Here is a 16633-nt window from a genome sequence, read left to right on the forward strand (position 1 = left end):
ATGTTCTCTTTCCTCCACTCACGCCACTGGCTATTTTTTTTTTCTTTATGTTTTTCTTGTTTTTCCTATCTTTCAAATATCTATACATTAGTCTATGCTAGTTTCTTTCTAATTATGAGTCATTTTTAAATGACAGTGGCTCCATCTTGTTCAGCTTTTTGCACAGGAGTCATATCAGGAAGGAATGTGGGGGAGAGCCAGAATCACAGGAGCCTCATTGAAGAAGTGTCTTCTTAGAAGACTTTCTCATCTGCTCTGCTGTGCCTCCCCATGACCCGCATTCCTTCTGGGAGGGGGCAGAAGATTTTGAGACTCATGGGGAAGCCCCATAAGGCTCAAGTTCTCTTGTGGTGACTTGACATTTATTTTCATTCTCCTTCAACTGACCTTGACCCACTGATCAAAGTTGATTCCATGTGCAGAAGGTGCGGAGGTGAAGAGGACAGGCTCTATAAATGACCAGTAAAATTGGGATCGTGATAGTACCCTCACCATAAGGTTACTGTGAGGATTACCTGAGTTGGTCCATGTAAACCATTTAAAGCCGTGCCTAGCACATAGTAAACACTTGATAACCATCGGCCATTGTTATTGTTGATACTATTATTAGTGGTATTGATATTCCCATTGTATGCCTCCAGGATGTTTCCTGCAAAGTTAATGGATTTTTCTCCTTCCAATCCCATTGGGTCTGCAGTTCCTCAGTGTGGGATGTGGAATTAATGGTTTCCAGTAAGGGGTAACTGGTGAAGCAGTTCCAAGCAGTGCCACCTACTACTGGAAAACTCTGCAGTGTGTGTGTAGACTGTCAAGTGTGAATCTACTTTTGGCATCCTTTTGGAATTGAGGCCAAATGTCCCTATATTTAGAAGCAGTTCTTCATAGTTTGGGATTGTATCTGTCTCCTGGTTTCATTAAAGATAGACTCTTTTTTTAGAATTTGTGTTGCTTTCAGTTGCTATTAGAGAGTGGTGCTTAATCCAATTATCTTTATGCTGCCATCTTTAAGCAGAAGCCCTTCATGTCTTTAAATCCAGGAATATTTTTAAATAAGTGAGAGAATGATGAGCTCCTCCTTTTTTTCCACTGAAGCTTAAATATGAAGACATTATAAGAAGGATTTAAGAGTTAATGCAGTTTAAAAGGACAATTTAAACCTTAAAATCACTTCCTAAGGGAGATTATTAAATCTTATTCCAATTTTATACTTGTGACTAAATATTTTTTATTTAGAAAATGGCTTTGCATTTGAAATGGAAGTATAGTTATAAAATCTTGGTAAATACATTTCAAGCTGTTATTTAAAGCCTCTATGAAATTTCAACTGAGTATAAATAGATTTATTTTATATTTCTATGTAAATATCTATGTATGTGTCTGTGCATATATATGTGCATATGTATATGTATACATGAACATAGATATTCAAAAGATATATTTCAAATTACATTAATCTGGTTTCAATCCATTTTACCCATGACAGAGTTTGAATTTTATGGATTTTACTTTCCCTTTGAGTCTATGTCTTACTTATTATACTGAGAGAAGCAAAATAATTAAAGCAGTTGATGGTTATTTGTTATTTTCACGATGATGATGATCTCACAGTATGTTTGTAAATTATTTCATTTCTTTTTCAAACAGTCACATGAGAAAAAGCAATTATTATGCCTACTTCACTGATAAGGAAAATAAGGCTTAGGGGGTAAGTCACATGCTCAGAATCATCCAACCAGCAAGTAGCAGATTTATCAAGTCACGCTGGCTTAAAACCCACACTCCTAAATAAAAAATGTGCTAAACTACCTCCCCTCTTTCTCCAGTACTGCCTACTTGTGTCACAATACTCATTTTACAAGGGGAAAAAAGTAAACTTCAATTCAATAATTGTCCAAGGTCACCCAATTCAAAAGAGAAAGAGACAAAAGATGTTCTTTTCGCTACAGCTCTTAAAAATCAGAAAATTGAGGTTATGAGTCCCAGAATAAAGAACAAGTAAGAAACTTTTAATCAATATTTTAAAATTCATTTATAATTTCTGAGACCTATTTTCCTGTACTAAGGCAGCAGGGGGAAAAAACACTCTCAAGAACATTCTTTTCCATCGATGGCCAAATCTTCCAAAGTATGAATGTATCTCCAAAACAAATAACCTCTTGGCTATTAAACATAGGGAAAAAGAAATTGCTCTGAACGATGGTGCATATAAACTGAATTTTTGAGGTATAATAAATATGATTTTCCTTGAAGGTGATTTTTTTAAAATTCAGGCTGCCAAAGTAAGTCAAAAGAGAAAAATATAGCTCTTTGCTTCTATATGCCGAGGTTAATCATAAAATGCATCTTTGTTTTAAAATCCTATGAATGTCAGAATAGGAAACCATCCAGTGTCAGTTCATAAATGGACCATTCTGTTTGAAACTTTGACAAATGACTCCCTGGCTTTGCTTTTCTTTGCTGAGGAGGAAAGCAGTGGCCTTCTGGGGCAACTCCTTAAAGATATTTCTATGAGATTTATGTGACACAAAGCACTCTCAAAGACAAATCAATATATCCAAGTTGAGCATTCTGATATAATCACACTAATCAAGAAAAGTGCTTCATTGCCACAGATCTGTCATTTCTTCCTTTCATTGTGTGTTGATGCCTAAAGATTGTATGTCCCTGAAACAAAGCTCTGAATGACTGTCTTCAGTCCTGTAGGGTATTAACAGAATTCCATAAAATCAGCCGTCACTCTGGATACAGAACTTATTTCCCTTGGGAAAACCATTCAAGCTCAAACTTGGTGAGAGAAATACATATCAGAGAGCAAAACTTAATGAAGAAAGATAGGCCCGGATTATGGCCTTATAATTAGTTGTGAACCTAAATATACACACAACGTTAATCTCAGATATTTTGGCAAATCATAAATTCCGTAGGGTTGTAGAAATGATGATCTCATTGCCCCACACTGTTTCTGAGGGAAGACGTACAGTCATCTTGATTACCAGGGGCTCAGGTTCTCACCAGGCACTGTCCTGAACTCTCTCCAGTTCCCAGAGATACACAGCCCAGCAACCCTCCCCCTACTGGAATCCAGCCTCTGAGCGTCACTGACCTGCTTTTTCTTTAATGAAACTAAACAGTCCCCTGATTAAAATTTTCCTAGGCCTTGGCATTGAAGCAAATAGGGTGAAGGGGAAAAAAATCGGTCTCAAAATTGTGTGTGAGAATGTATTTAGAAAGGGAACAGGATAGGGGCTGTTGATGAAGTTTTAGAGGATGAATAAATACCATTCTCTCTCTGTTGCGGGCTGAATAGCGACCCCTCCTCCCAATCATATGTTGAAGCCTTAACCCCAGTACCTCAGAATGCGACTGTATTTGGAGAGAGGGCCTTTAAAGAGGGGATTACGTGAAAATTGGGTCATTAGAGTGAGTCCTAATCTAATATGACTGGTATCCTTATAGGAAGAGGAAATTTGGACACAGGATGCTACAGAGGGAACTGGGGGTGGGGGGAACAACCATCTATAAGCCAAGGAGAGAAGCCTCAGAGGAAACTAACCCTGCTGACAACCTGATCTTGGATTATTAGCCTCGAGACCTGTAAGAAAAAAGCTTTTATTGCTTAAGCCACCTGATCTGTGATACTTTGTTATAGCAGCACTAGCCAGCTAATACGCTCTCCTCCAGAGCTCTGAACCAACTGATAAATAAGAGGTGAGGAACAGAGAGATGGGAGCAAAGGGTCAGCTATATTTTTGATAACACTGATTTGGGAATGTGGCTTTGGATCCACAGTAAGGTGTGCACTGAAATGAAAACATCAGGCCTTCCCTGGAAACATACCGTATGGAAGAGCCCAGGAGGCACTCTGGGTAGGCATACAGGTCTGAAAGAAAGAGGACCAGAGCCAGTCAGGAAGAAAGAGGATGCCCTGTGAAGGAGTGACTGAGGGGGTGGAGAGAGGTTGGGAGTGTTCTTCCCCGACCTTTCTTCTCTGGGTGGGGCCGTGTAATTTTGTCCCTCAATGGAAATGTGAAGAGCGAGAGATTAGCACCTCCAAGCTCCCACCCCCAGCTGATCTCAAGCTTTGCAGAGAGCTGAGGGCGTCTCTGCTCATCTTCACTTGGAAACACCACATGCAACGAAAATGCCCCAAATGAAATCTCACGTTGACCCCTTCAACATGCTCAACTTTCTACAGTTCTTTTCTTGAGGAATGACTTCACTGTCCAGCCAAGGGCCTGAGGCAGTCTCTGGGGGTTATCTAGTTTTCTCTTTCTTTCTGTCCACCTGTAGTCTCATGGATTCTTCCTCTTCAATGGCTTAGAAATCTGTCTGCCCCACTCCAGTCCCATTGTCAATGCTTTAGTACATCCCCCTCCCCCTTCTCCTTGGATTCCCCCAATCTTCCTAAATGGCCTCTCTGCCACGTGCCATTTTCCACACTGTCATCAGAGCGAATCTTCTAAAACCCCAATCCGACCACAGCACATCGTCGATTCAAATCTTTCACACTCCTTATGTAAGCGTTAGGAAATCTGTCTGATCTGGATGCCTCTCCCTCTCTGTCCAATCAGAGCCAGGCGGAGCCAGAGTTGAGAGGCCACCATGAATCAGGGACCTCGGCTACTGAAAATGAAGAAAGGGAAGACAGTTTTGCAGGAGGTCACGGGAAGGCCCCCACTGTCAGTAAGGGACCAGACCCCAGGCCCATCTGTGGCCCTCTCACCCCTTCCTCCCCAGGGAAGAGGAAGGACTTACTGGTGAATGAAAGAAATGGGCCAGTATGTCCCTCTTCTCTCAGGGGCCTGCCTGCCCACAGAGACAGTCCCATTCTCTTGGGACACGGTGTATGTTTTCATTCAGAGGCTCCGTCCCTGCAGGAAATCCTGCATCCCGAGCACTGACTGTAAACCAGTGAATCTAAACGCTCAGGAGCAATCTAAGGAAGTCCATCTGAGCCTCACACTAAGCCTCGTTCTCCCACGGTTTTACTAAAGATACTATGTAGACCGCCATCTACCTGACTTTAGAGTTTCATTTCCAAACCTGCTTAAGGATCCCTATTGTAGGCTTATGATCCTGCCCCTGGGTTATGGCTCTGTGATGCTAAGAGCCAGTGAAATGACACAGTCAAAAAAAAAGGTCATAGTTAACAACTTTTGCTCATAAAAGAGGTGAATTATAACAGAGGGGCCCCTTTGCTTTTCAAGAACTAAGAATCAGTTGCCACGGGGGCAGGCAGTCTTTACTGCCCCTCTTGTGGAGCTTGTTGCTCTGCAAAATACCTGTGCCTCTGAGGGCTCCATTTTCGTGAATGATGGATACCACTTTCTTGCTCATCACAGTGACACCAGAGCTTCCATCAGTACCAATCCGCCTTTAATCCTTTAGAACTAATTTATTAGAAGGCCGTGAAGATTCTCCCATCTTAAGTCTCTCATGCCCATCATCTCTTTCCACTTCTTAGCTGCCAGCCAACTTCATTGCTCTTCTTCTGAAAACGACAATAGCTTCCTTACCCATCTCCCTGAGTTGTGTCTCTCTCTGCTGCGATTCATCCTCTTCATTGCTGGCAGATTAATATTTCCAGCAGGCATATTTGGTTGTATCTTTCCCCTATTCAAAACCTGTCAATGGCTCCCCACTGGTTTCTAAATTAAATAAGACTCCTCCTGCTGGAATTCAAGGAAAGCCCATCACAGTAAGGCTCCAACTTTCCTTTTCAGCTGTGTCTCCCAGCATTTTGTATTGTAGTCATGCTACATTCATTAGTGTCACTGTAATACAACTTGACAGTTTTCTGCTTTCTTGTTTTTGCTGCCACGTTCCTACTTCTAAGGATGTCTTTTTGCATCTCTAACGTAGACCTTTAATGATATGTAGGAACCAATACACAACTATTTAATGAAATCTTTTCTTATCTCCCAAACGTTGACAGAAGGTTGACCCTTTCTCTTTTTGACACCATAGCATAAGTACTTTGTGCTTATCTTACTGCATTTATTTTATTCTACTATTGTACTGACTTACCTCTTCCCTTCAGCAATACACAAATCTTTCTTTGGATGGACAATCGCTCCTTTCCTATTCTCAGCCATGTAATTTGGGTGGAATTTACTCCTCCTTTGTTTTCATAGGAGGAACATGAACCAATCTACTAGTTCTATCTCCCCGCCCCCGCCATCCCTGAGTCTTGATATTTTGTTTAGGGAAGAAGATATGATCCCATTAAGGTCATGAGGCTTAAGAAATATTTACTGGAGCTTTGACAACAGAAGCCTCCCTTGTCTTCCAAAGACAGTATAGTCAAGAAGACATTCTCTCTTTCTCAGGTGGTGATGACGGTATGAGGGCTAGAATTGCAGCAGCCATTTTGCTAACATGAGGGAAGCCAGCCAGAAGATAAATCTGGCACAAAGAGGAGGGGAAAACTAAAACAATCATGGAGAAAATGTGATATTTTGAACTTCTGTGTGAGATAGTACTTGGAGCCAGGCCTAGTTTTAGACTTTTCAGTTAAGACAAAAAATTCCTTTAGGTAATAATGGCGTATTGTATATTTGAAAGCTGCTAAGAGAGTAGATCTTAAAGGTTCTCATCACAAGAAAAAAAAAATGTTTGATGGATGTTAACTAAACTTATTGTGGTGATCATTTTGCAATATATACATATACCAAATCATTATGTCACCTAAAACTAATACAATGTTACATGTCAGTTATATCTCAATTAAAAATAAAACATTCAGTGAATAACAAAACCAAATGATGAATGTTGATGTCAGCCGATGATGAAGAAAATGTATATAAACACAAAAAAAATTAAACTTGACATGCTATTATGTGCCTATACCACCTGTATGAGAATACAAATATTCCTCAATTTGTTTAAGCCAGTCTAAGTTTGGTGTTCTGATCCTAGCAACAATCTTTTCTTCTTCATACTAGACATATGGTATCTTCTCCTTTAAAGTTATTGGAGAGCTTGTAGTAACTTACATTGCAGCCTTATAATAGACACCTTTTAACGAGATTGATTTTTGCAATGGGGAAAAAAAAGTTCCCATGAATTCACTGAGACAAAATTTTTAAAAAGAAAGAAAATAGAATAAATAGTCACTAAATGTTTGCTGAATTGAATGGGATATGCTGATACTGACTAAAGGCACATTTTATCAAGCAGATTGATTATGGAAAATAACGTTCAAAACGATTTTTTAAAATTCTGGTTGTTTAGGAAAGTAATCAGCAGGCTCTTTTTGTCAAACTAGATTTTAAAATGTGTAGGGGTGTGTGTGTGTATACATATGTATATATGTGTGTGTGTGTGTATATATACACATATGTATATATATATGTATATATATATTTCTCAGACCCAATATATGAGGGTAACCAATTCTTAACATTTGACCATTTTAAGGCCATTTGTATATTTAACTTAAATGGCCTAGCCCATGGATACAAATAGAGCTGCCCTGGTATGTTAATAACAAAATTATAAGGGTTCTGAGGCCATATGCTTAGCTTCAGAAAGGTCAGTCTTTCATAAAGATTAAAGTCCCCAAGGGTAATTTCTAAGGGTTCCAAAATTTATCCTATTCACGGCACATCTCAGAGGGTGGGCAGAGCTCTCATACATGTTTGGCTCCAAGTAAGAGTTTCACTTTTTAACTGAGTCTCAATCTGATGAAAGCTGGAGTCCATGTGCCCAGAATTGGAGAAACTGCAATAGCAGCACAGACTGTTGTATTAGTTATCTATTGCTATAAAACAAATTACCATAAACGTAGTGGCTTAAAACAACACCCCTTTATTAGCCCACAGTTCTACTGTATGAGGTTTGGCATGGCATGGTTATGTTCTGTGCTCTGGTTACCAAAGGCTGACATCAAAGTAAGTGTTTCTGGGTTGAGTTCTTATCTGGAGGCTCTAGGGAAAACTCTGCTCCCAAATCATACATGTTGTTGGCAGAATTCCATTCCTTGTGGTTGTACAACTAGGTCCCTGTTTCCTTGTTGGCTGTGAGCCAGGGACCACTCTCAGCAGCTCAAGGCCACTCATATTCCTTGGCATGTGGTCTCCTCCACCCTCAAGCCAACAATTGTGCATCAAATCCTTCTTGTGCTTAGCAAAAATAAGCTCAAAATGGATTAAAGACCTAAATGTAAGGCCAGAAACTATCAAACTCTTAGAGGAAAACATAGGCAGGACACTCTATGACATAAATCACAGCAAGATCCTTTTTGACCCACCTCCTAGAGAAATGGAAATAAAAACAAAAATAAACAAAAGGGACCTAATGAAACTTCAAAGCTTTTGCACAGCAAAGGAAAACCTAAACAAGACCAAAAGACAACCCTCAGAATGGGAGAAAATATTTGCAAATGAAGCAACTGACAAAGGATTAATCTCCAAAATTTATAAGCAGCTCATGCAGCTTAATAACAAAAAAACAAACAACCCAATCCAAAAATGGGCAGAAGACCTAAACAGACATCTCTCTAAAGAAGATATGCAGACTGCCAACAAACACATGGAAGAATGCTCAACATCACTAATCATTAGAGAAATGCAAATCAAAACTACAATGAGATATCATCTCATACCAGTCAGAATGGCCATCATCAAAAAATCTAGAAACAATAAATGCTGGAGAGGGTGTGGAGAAAAGGGAACCCTCTTGCACTGTTGGTGGGAATGTAAATTGATACAGCCACTGTGGAGAACAGTATGGAGGTTCCTTAAAAAACTACAAATAGAACTACCATATGACCCAGCAATCCCACTACTGGGCATATACCCTGAGAAAACCATAATTCAAAAAGAGTCATGTACCACAATGTTCATTGCAGCTCTACAATAGCCCGGAGACGGAAACAACCTAAGTGTCCATCGTTGGATGAATGGACAAAGAAGATGTGGCACATATATACAATGGAATATTACTCAGCCATAAAAAGAAACGACATTGAGCTATTTGTAATGAGGTGGATAGACCTAGAGTCTGTCATACAGAGTGAAGTAAGTCAGAAAGAGAGAGACAAATGCCGTATGCTAACACATATATATGGAATTTAAGAGAAAAAAATTGTTGTGATGAACCTAGGGGTAAGACAGGAATAAAGACCCAGACCTACTAGAGAATGGACTTGAGGATATGGGGAGGGGGAAGGGTAAGGTGACAAAGCGAGAGAGAGGCATGGACATATATACACTACCAAGCGTAAGACAGCTAGCTAGTGGGAAGCAACCGCATAGCACAGGGAGATCAGCTCGGTGCTTTGTAACCGCCTGGAGGGTGGGAGGGAGGGAGACGCAAGAGGGAAGAGATATGGGAACATATGTGTATATATAATTGATTCATTTTGTTGTAATGCAGAAACTAACACACCATTGTAAAGCAATTATACTCCAATAAAGATGTTAAAAAAAAAAAAAACTAAAGGAGAGGGCTTCCCTGGTGGCACAGTGGTTGAGAGTCCGCCTGCCGATGCAGGGGACACGGGTTCGTGACCTGGTCTGGGAAGATCCCACCAAAAAAAAAAAAAAATCCTTCTTGTGCTTAGAATCACTGACTTCCTCTGTCTCTGACCTCTAGACCCAGATTTGAAGGGCTAGTGTGATTAGATCAAGCCCACCCAGATAATCACCCTATCTAATGCCAACTGTTTTGAGACCTTAATTACATCTGCAAAAATCCCTCCATAGTAGCATCTAGATTAGTGTTTCACTGAATAACTGGAAGAAGGTGTGTGTGCACCAGGGACCAGGAATCTTGGGGCCACCTTGAACTCTGCCTGCCACACCTGTAAAGATCATGAAATGCCAGACCCTCCCACCAGGACCCATCGGGATCTCAGGCATTAACAACTCCTCTGAATCTTGGGTGTTTCTGCTTACTCTTGGCTGGCTTGAACTCTTGTAAAACCAGGATGATATGAAAATCAAGCCTTACACCCCTACTCTTATTTTCTTTCAATATCTTAGTCTGCTCAGGTTGCCATAACAAAACACCATAGACTGGGTGGCTTAAACAACAGAAATTAATTTTCTCACAGTTCTAGAGGCTGGAAGTCCAAGACCAGGGTGCCAGCATGGTCAAGTTCTGGTGAAACTCTTATAAGGACACTAATCCCATCATGGGGACCCCACCCCCCATCATGACCTCATCTAAACCTAATTACTCTCCAAAGGCCCCATCTCCAAATGCCACTGCATTGGGGGTTAGGGCTTCAACATATGAATTTGGAGAGGACCACAGTTCAGTTCATAGTAATATCAAAATAAATGACAACAGCAAAAATTCCACCTATCGTTCAGGGATGATCGGCATTTTGGCAGAACAAAAAAAATTTCTTCCCACCACTATCTCTACCTCACTCCCCCACTGCACAGTATTGCCCACAAACAGCAACAGTAAATTTCCTGGAGACACATTTCTATCTAAGCTGAATGCAGAAAGGCATGCTCCTAAAATGGGCATTTAGCTCCTGGGTCTCAAACATCCATACCCAGCACTGGCTTCAGCCCAGTCCTGTAGAACAAAGGGTGGGTGGAGACTTACATCTCACAAAGGCTGTCAAATCAACAGGTTTTCCACAATGGCTCCTGAAAATTGCACTACTTTTCAATTACTCTTTTTAAAATTAATGACTTCTGTTCATTTCCTACTGCTTCTGTAACCAATTACCACACACTTAGTGGCTTAAAACAACACAAATTCATTATTTTACAATTTCTGAAAGTCTAAAATTGAACAACAGAACTGTGCTCCTTCTAGAAACTCTAGGAGAACATCCATTTCCCCATTCTCCTGCCTTTTCCAGCTTCTAGAGGCCATTTGTCTGCACGCTTGTCTAGTGGTCCCTTCCGTGCATCACTCTGACCTCTGCTTCCATCATCATATGCTTCTCTTTGACCTCCTGGCTCCTTCTTATAAAGACGCTTGTGATTACCTTGGGCCCATCCAGATAATCCAGAATAATCCTCCCATCTCAAGATCCAATCACATCTTCAAAATCTCTTTTGCCATGTAAGGTAACATATTCACATGTTTGGAGGATTAGGACATGGACATCTTTGGCGGGGGAGGACCATTATTCTGCTGACCACACTCCTTTTTTCAGTATAATGACTTTTGTATCCCAAAGCAGACTAAATTAATGAGCTACAAGAAGTGATATTCTGCAATTATACTTTCAGGCAGATACACACCAATTTTCAGGTCAACTGCTTCTAGTCAGAGAATATCATCTAGTTAGAGAACATCTGAATTGTGTACATGTTTGGATGTTTTGCTTTGTGGACATATACTGAGCAAGAGAAATGAAGAGGTGGTACCTTTTACTAATCTTCAGTCTGTTGTACCTATACTATTACCATGTCTTTCAAAATGCTCTCATGTTTAGCCTTTATTTTTCCCTAAACATATTTAACTGTGCTTAAATTTACTTTTAAATGCAGTTTGAGTACAAGATAATCACGAGCCCTAAAACAGTTGAAAACTGGTGAAGAAAATGGTGCAGGGAAAAAAGTGTAATAAGCCTCCATTACATTACATTTTATGTCTAAATTCTATCTATGTATTTTATAATTGGTGTTTATTAACTAATTAATCTGGTTTCCATTATCCAATTGATACATTTCTCTGGGAGAAAACTGCTTGAGAACCTTGACTGAGAACAGAATTCCTTACAACTAATGGAAATATTTTTCATGTAACAGCTTTTCACCTAATGGCCAGGATTTCAGGAAAGAATTCACAGTGATAGAAGAGGGTTAGGTGTCTCTCCGTGTAGTTGACTAAGCAGCCTACGGTTGAACTGCAGTGAAGGCACCCTGTTGTAGGTACAAAACATGTGTACGGAGCCTGATTTTCGATTTAACCTCTTTCTGTGTTGTCAGCAGTGAATAAGACCTCTCCTAGGTGGCGAGACCAATGGCAAGAAAGCCAAGGCCAGTTTTCAGGTATTGCACTCTAGGGAAAGCAATCTGCCCCCAGTGCTTCCAGGATGCTGTTATTGAGAAAGCAAAATTGCACTGTTAGAGGTCAGAAGCTTCCATTCACCTCTCTGTGGCCACACAAATAGAACTGTTATTTGATGGAACCATAATATAGTTGTGGAATAGCATGATTATACCCTTGGTGTCATGGGCTGAAATCAATTTTTTAAAAGGAATCTAGTTCATTCTCTGATTTTCAAGAGTTGGTTTAAATAATTTCAGAAAATTTTTTCAGGCTGAAAAGTTTCACTAATCCCACTAATAGTTGTTACCAGTCATAAATCAACTCAAATTGATTTGGGATCTAGAATATATATAACCCTCACCTGCCTCTTCAGACTCCATGAGAGTGAACTTGGTAGCATGTTGAAAATGCTACTTTGCATGCATTGCCTGAAGAATACCTACACTATTTCTATGTCTTTCAAGGTGCAGTCATGTTTAGCCTTTATTTTTCTCTAAAGACATTTGTTTGTGCTTAAATTCATTTTTAAATGCTATTTGAGTGCAAGATAACCATGTTGAAAAAACAACTGAAAAAATGGTGAAGAAAACAGTGCAGGTGACTTCCCTGGTTGTGCAGCAGTTAAGACTCCGCACTCCCAGTGCAGGGGGCCCAGGTTCAATCCCTGGCTGGGGAACTAGATCCCACATGCATGCAGCAACTAAGAAGCCCCATGCTGCAACTAAAGAGCCCTCAAGATGCAACTATAGGAGCCCCCCTGCCGCAACTAAGACCCGGCGCAACCAAATAAATAAATATTAAAAAAAAAAAAGAAAGAAAGAAAACAGTGCAGGTGGGAATTCCCTGGCAGTCCAGAGGTTAGGATTCTGTGCTTCCACTGAAGGGGCACAGGTTCGATCCCTGACCAGGAAACTAAGATCCCACATGCCGTGTGGCAAAACAAACAAACAAGCAAAACCCCACTACAGGAGAAAAAAGTGTAATAAGCCTCCATTACATTATCTTTTGTTGGTGCAAATTCTATCTATGTATTTTACAATTGTTAACTATTTAATCTAGTTTCCATTTTTCAATTGGTATATTTCTCTCTCTGAGAAAATTGTTTGAGAATGTATCTCTACTCTTAGGGTTCCATCAGCTCAAGAGATAATGAAGGCTGTTGGCTAGAGTTGTTGATACAAAAGTCATCCAAACTTAAAAACAAAAAGTGGTTTTTATGCTGTTGCACAGGGGTGATGTGTTTGACAACACTACAAGGATTTGCTGTACTGTTTCCTAGACCCCTGCAAAGTCACAGTCCTTTGCTCCAGGGACCTTCTCTTTTGGCATGGGTCAAACAATGGCTGATTTCAGGCATAACCCCCTGTCCTCTGTTTGTCAGCCCTCTGCCTCTGAGAGGACAGGGCAAGGCTGGGGGATTAGCAAGTGTCACAGACTGTTGCTTCTGGGGCCTTTAATTGGGCTCTCAAGACTCAAGGGCTAAGTGAGAAGAAGACGATGATTAGTGGGCTAGAGCACAAGCTAAATGCACTGTGCGTGTGTGTGTGTGTGTGTGTGTGTGTGTGTGTAAGACTTAAAAACCAGGCCCAGTACATTTCACAAAAGACAATCCACTGCCACATGTATCATCCCACAGCTCCAACTGCTATGATACCATAAAATCTCTTAAAAATGTCTGTTTTGAAAAGTCTCCCTGTCCAAGCTTTGTGTGTTATTTGTCCTTCTCTTCTGTCTTTTTGCCCCATAATATCCATCCTATTGGTCTGGTGGTTGCCATACTTGCCCATAGAGTCTAGGACTTCCTGCAGAGGTCTGCAAAGCCACTCTGCAGTACATGGTAGCCCATATTCTCAGAACACTTAGGAGTACTTTTATCTTTACTACAAGTATTCTGTTAGCATATACCGCTGCAACATAAAACTCAAAGGCACACAGGCTCATAATTAATTCTTTTCTCGTTTATATCAAAGTAATACAAGTATGTTGCAAGAAAAGAAATCAAATAGTAAAAACAATTTATGATGAACAGAAACAGTCTCCTACCTCCCCCCAGTCCCTCTCCCAAGCAAAACCTCTTAACTATTTTTTAATTCTTATATTTATTACTTTCAAAATACTAAATAACATGAATATGAGGTTTGTAGATGTATCAAATTTATATTTAGCCTATTGTCTTCCAGAAATGAAAGATGAGGATTAATTAACTTTTATAACTATCCTCTTCTTTCCCGCCTCTTCCTCTTTATAATATTTGATGTATTATCATTTTTATTTCTTGCCTGTTTATCTTTAATTACCTTAAATAATATACTTACGCCTCAATTTCTTATGTAACAGGTTCAATTTTCTCAAGCCATGTTCCTGGGCGTAAAAAGGATTAACTTCATTTTCTCTAACTAAAAGACCCTATTGTACCAGCTGGCAGAAACGTTAATCATTATTAATTCCATGCAAACTACGTTGTTTTACATTTAAAATCTATAAAGTCAGATTTAATTCCTCCTTTCCCTGTTCACGGGAGGGCAGGTCATTTCCGGAGGGTTGCTGTGGGGCCGAAGCAGCAGGGGTAGGTTGGCTTCTATTGGTGATTAACCTCTGACCTCTTTGGCAAGTTCCGATCTTTGGTCATTGACATCTGTGTTGGCATCCACCGTACTGAACAAGGCACCACTGTGATCTCTGGTTACTAGTCCGAATGGTTTGTATCATCCATGTTCTGATAAGAGTTCCCATCAGATCCACTAGCCAACTTAACCCTGCTGTGACCATTTTTCACTCATGAACAGTTTTCTGATTCTCTTCTATGACTATGGGGCAAAAGGGAGCTCAGCAGTGCTGTCTCAGGCCCCCTTTGCCTCGGCCTGCCCCACTATAACTCCCATTTTATGGCTATGGCACCACTCTGTTAAGCATTGAGGGGACCTCTGCAAGCTCTTGCTGTGTAGCTTGCTGCCTTCCAGGAGTTGAATGCAGAGAGGTGTGCGCTGCTCTCCTCTATTCTTACTTACTCTTACTCAAATCTGTCTCCTCTCACCCCAGGACTGGAGTGGTGGGCAGAGTACAAGCAACTTCCCAAGTACTTGCTTACTTTCTAAACCTCTAGTTTCCTTCCTCACATCAGGCAAACCTAATTTTAGGCCCTGATACCTTCAGAGATTATTTTCTTTGGATATGCAAAGCCAAGCTTTTGGAACTCAATACATATTCTTCTCAAAAATCCTGGCTCTTGAAAGCTGAAAACTCTTTGGATTTCTAGACAGTGAATTTCAAATGCACACTCAGAATCTCAAAAGCCAATAACCTGACTGATGCATGGGGCTAGGTCAGCCCTCCTCCAGTAATAAGCCTAGAGTGTCTCAGCCTAATAAACGAAGTTTAATAGAGAGAAGTTCTTGGAATTAAAAACCAAAAAATGGTGAGGGTCGGTGGGTAATTACCAAATATTACCATAGACTATGTTCCAAAGACAAAAGTCAGTATCTCAATTCCACTGCACATAAGGTGAGGTTATTAGCATCCGTATCCTTCACTTCAGCCTTTCTCCTTCACTCTACCTTCTTTTATGTTACTAATTAGTTGCTGTTCAGTTTCAAGTGATAAAATACCTGATTTATAATGACTCAAATATACCTGACTTATAAACTACTCAAATATCGATAATTTCAGCGACAGACAATCCAGAACTGATAAAATGGATAATGATGGTATGGAAGACCTTGTTGTTTCATGGTTGCAAGATGACTAGTTCCAGGAATCACATTCGTGAACCAGGCAGGAGGACGTGGAGACAGGAAGAAAGGGCCAGGGCCAGTTGCATCTGTTTCCTTTATCAATAACGCAAATACTTCCCTAGAGTAGTTCTCTCCCTAAACTTCTGTTTATGTCTTATTGGCCAGAGCTGTGTCATATGGCTACCACAGGCTGTATGGGTGACTGGGTAAGTATGCACACTTACAACCTCTATGGTAAAGACAGGGAAGAGTGAAGGAGGTTGGACATAGATGTTTTATCCAATCTGTAGTGTCGGTCAAAGTCCTCCCTTTGGCGTGTCAGTATCCATATACCTTAGCAGAACACACTCATCCCTTCAGCAAGAAAGACACCCACAGAATATCATTCAGTTGCTGCATCAACCTTGAAGTCCACAATTTCTGAATGATGGTTTGTCCTCTGCCAATTGTAGATGATTCTCCTTGGGGTCAGATGGTCTATGCTAAGAAACAATATGTCTGATATATGATGGAGGAGGAGAAATAGAATAACTGAAAAACAAAAACAAAACCAGCAAACCAAAAAGACAAAACAAAATAGGACAAATACCCATCCGTTTGGGAAATGGTAGAATAGGAAGTGTAGAGATGTCACTGCTCTACTACATACATCAAATCTCACAATCTCACAAGGTCAACCTTGGCTCTGCTCTCTGTATGCAGCTCCTGTGGTCCTTCTGCCCTTGGTTCTGCTCTCCAGAAGACTCACTGTTGACCGTCATCTTCAATGGCCTACTTGAGACTGGTCAAGAGGATGCCCCTCCAGAATGGAATATGACTTAGCAGGGGTGCTGCTAAACAGCCTACCATGCACAGGACAACACCCCCCCCCCAACAAAGAATTATCTGGTCCAAAACGTCAATACTGTGAAGGTTGAGAAACCCTGACCTAGGCC

The sequence above is a fragment of the Phocoena phocoena genome, chromosome 3 (assembly GCF_963924675.1).
Source record: "Phocoena phocoena chromosome 3, mPhoPho1.1, whole genome shotgun sequence".
In the NCBI taxonomy this organism is placed as follows: domain Eukaryota; kingdom Metazoa; phylum Chordata; class Mammalia; order Artiodactyla; family Phocoenidae; genus Phocoena; species Phocoena phocoena.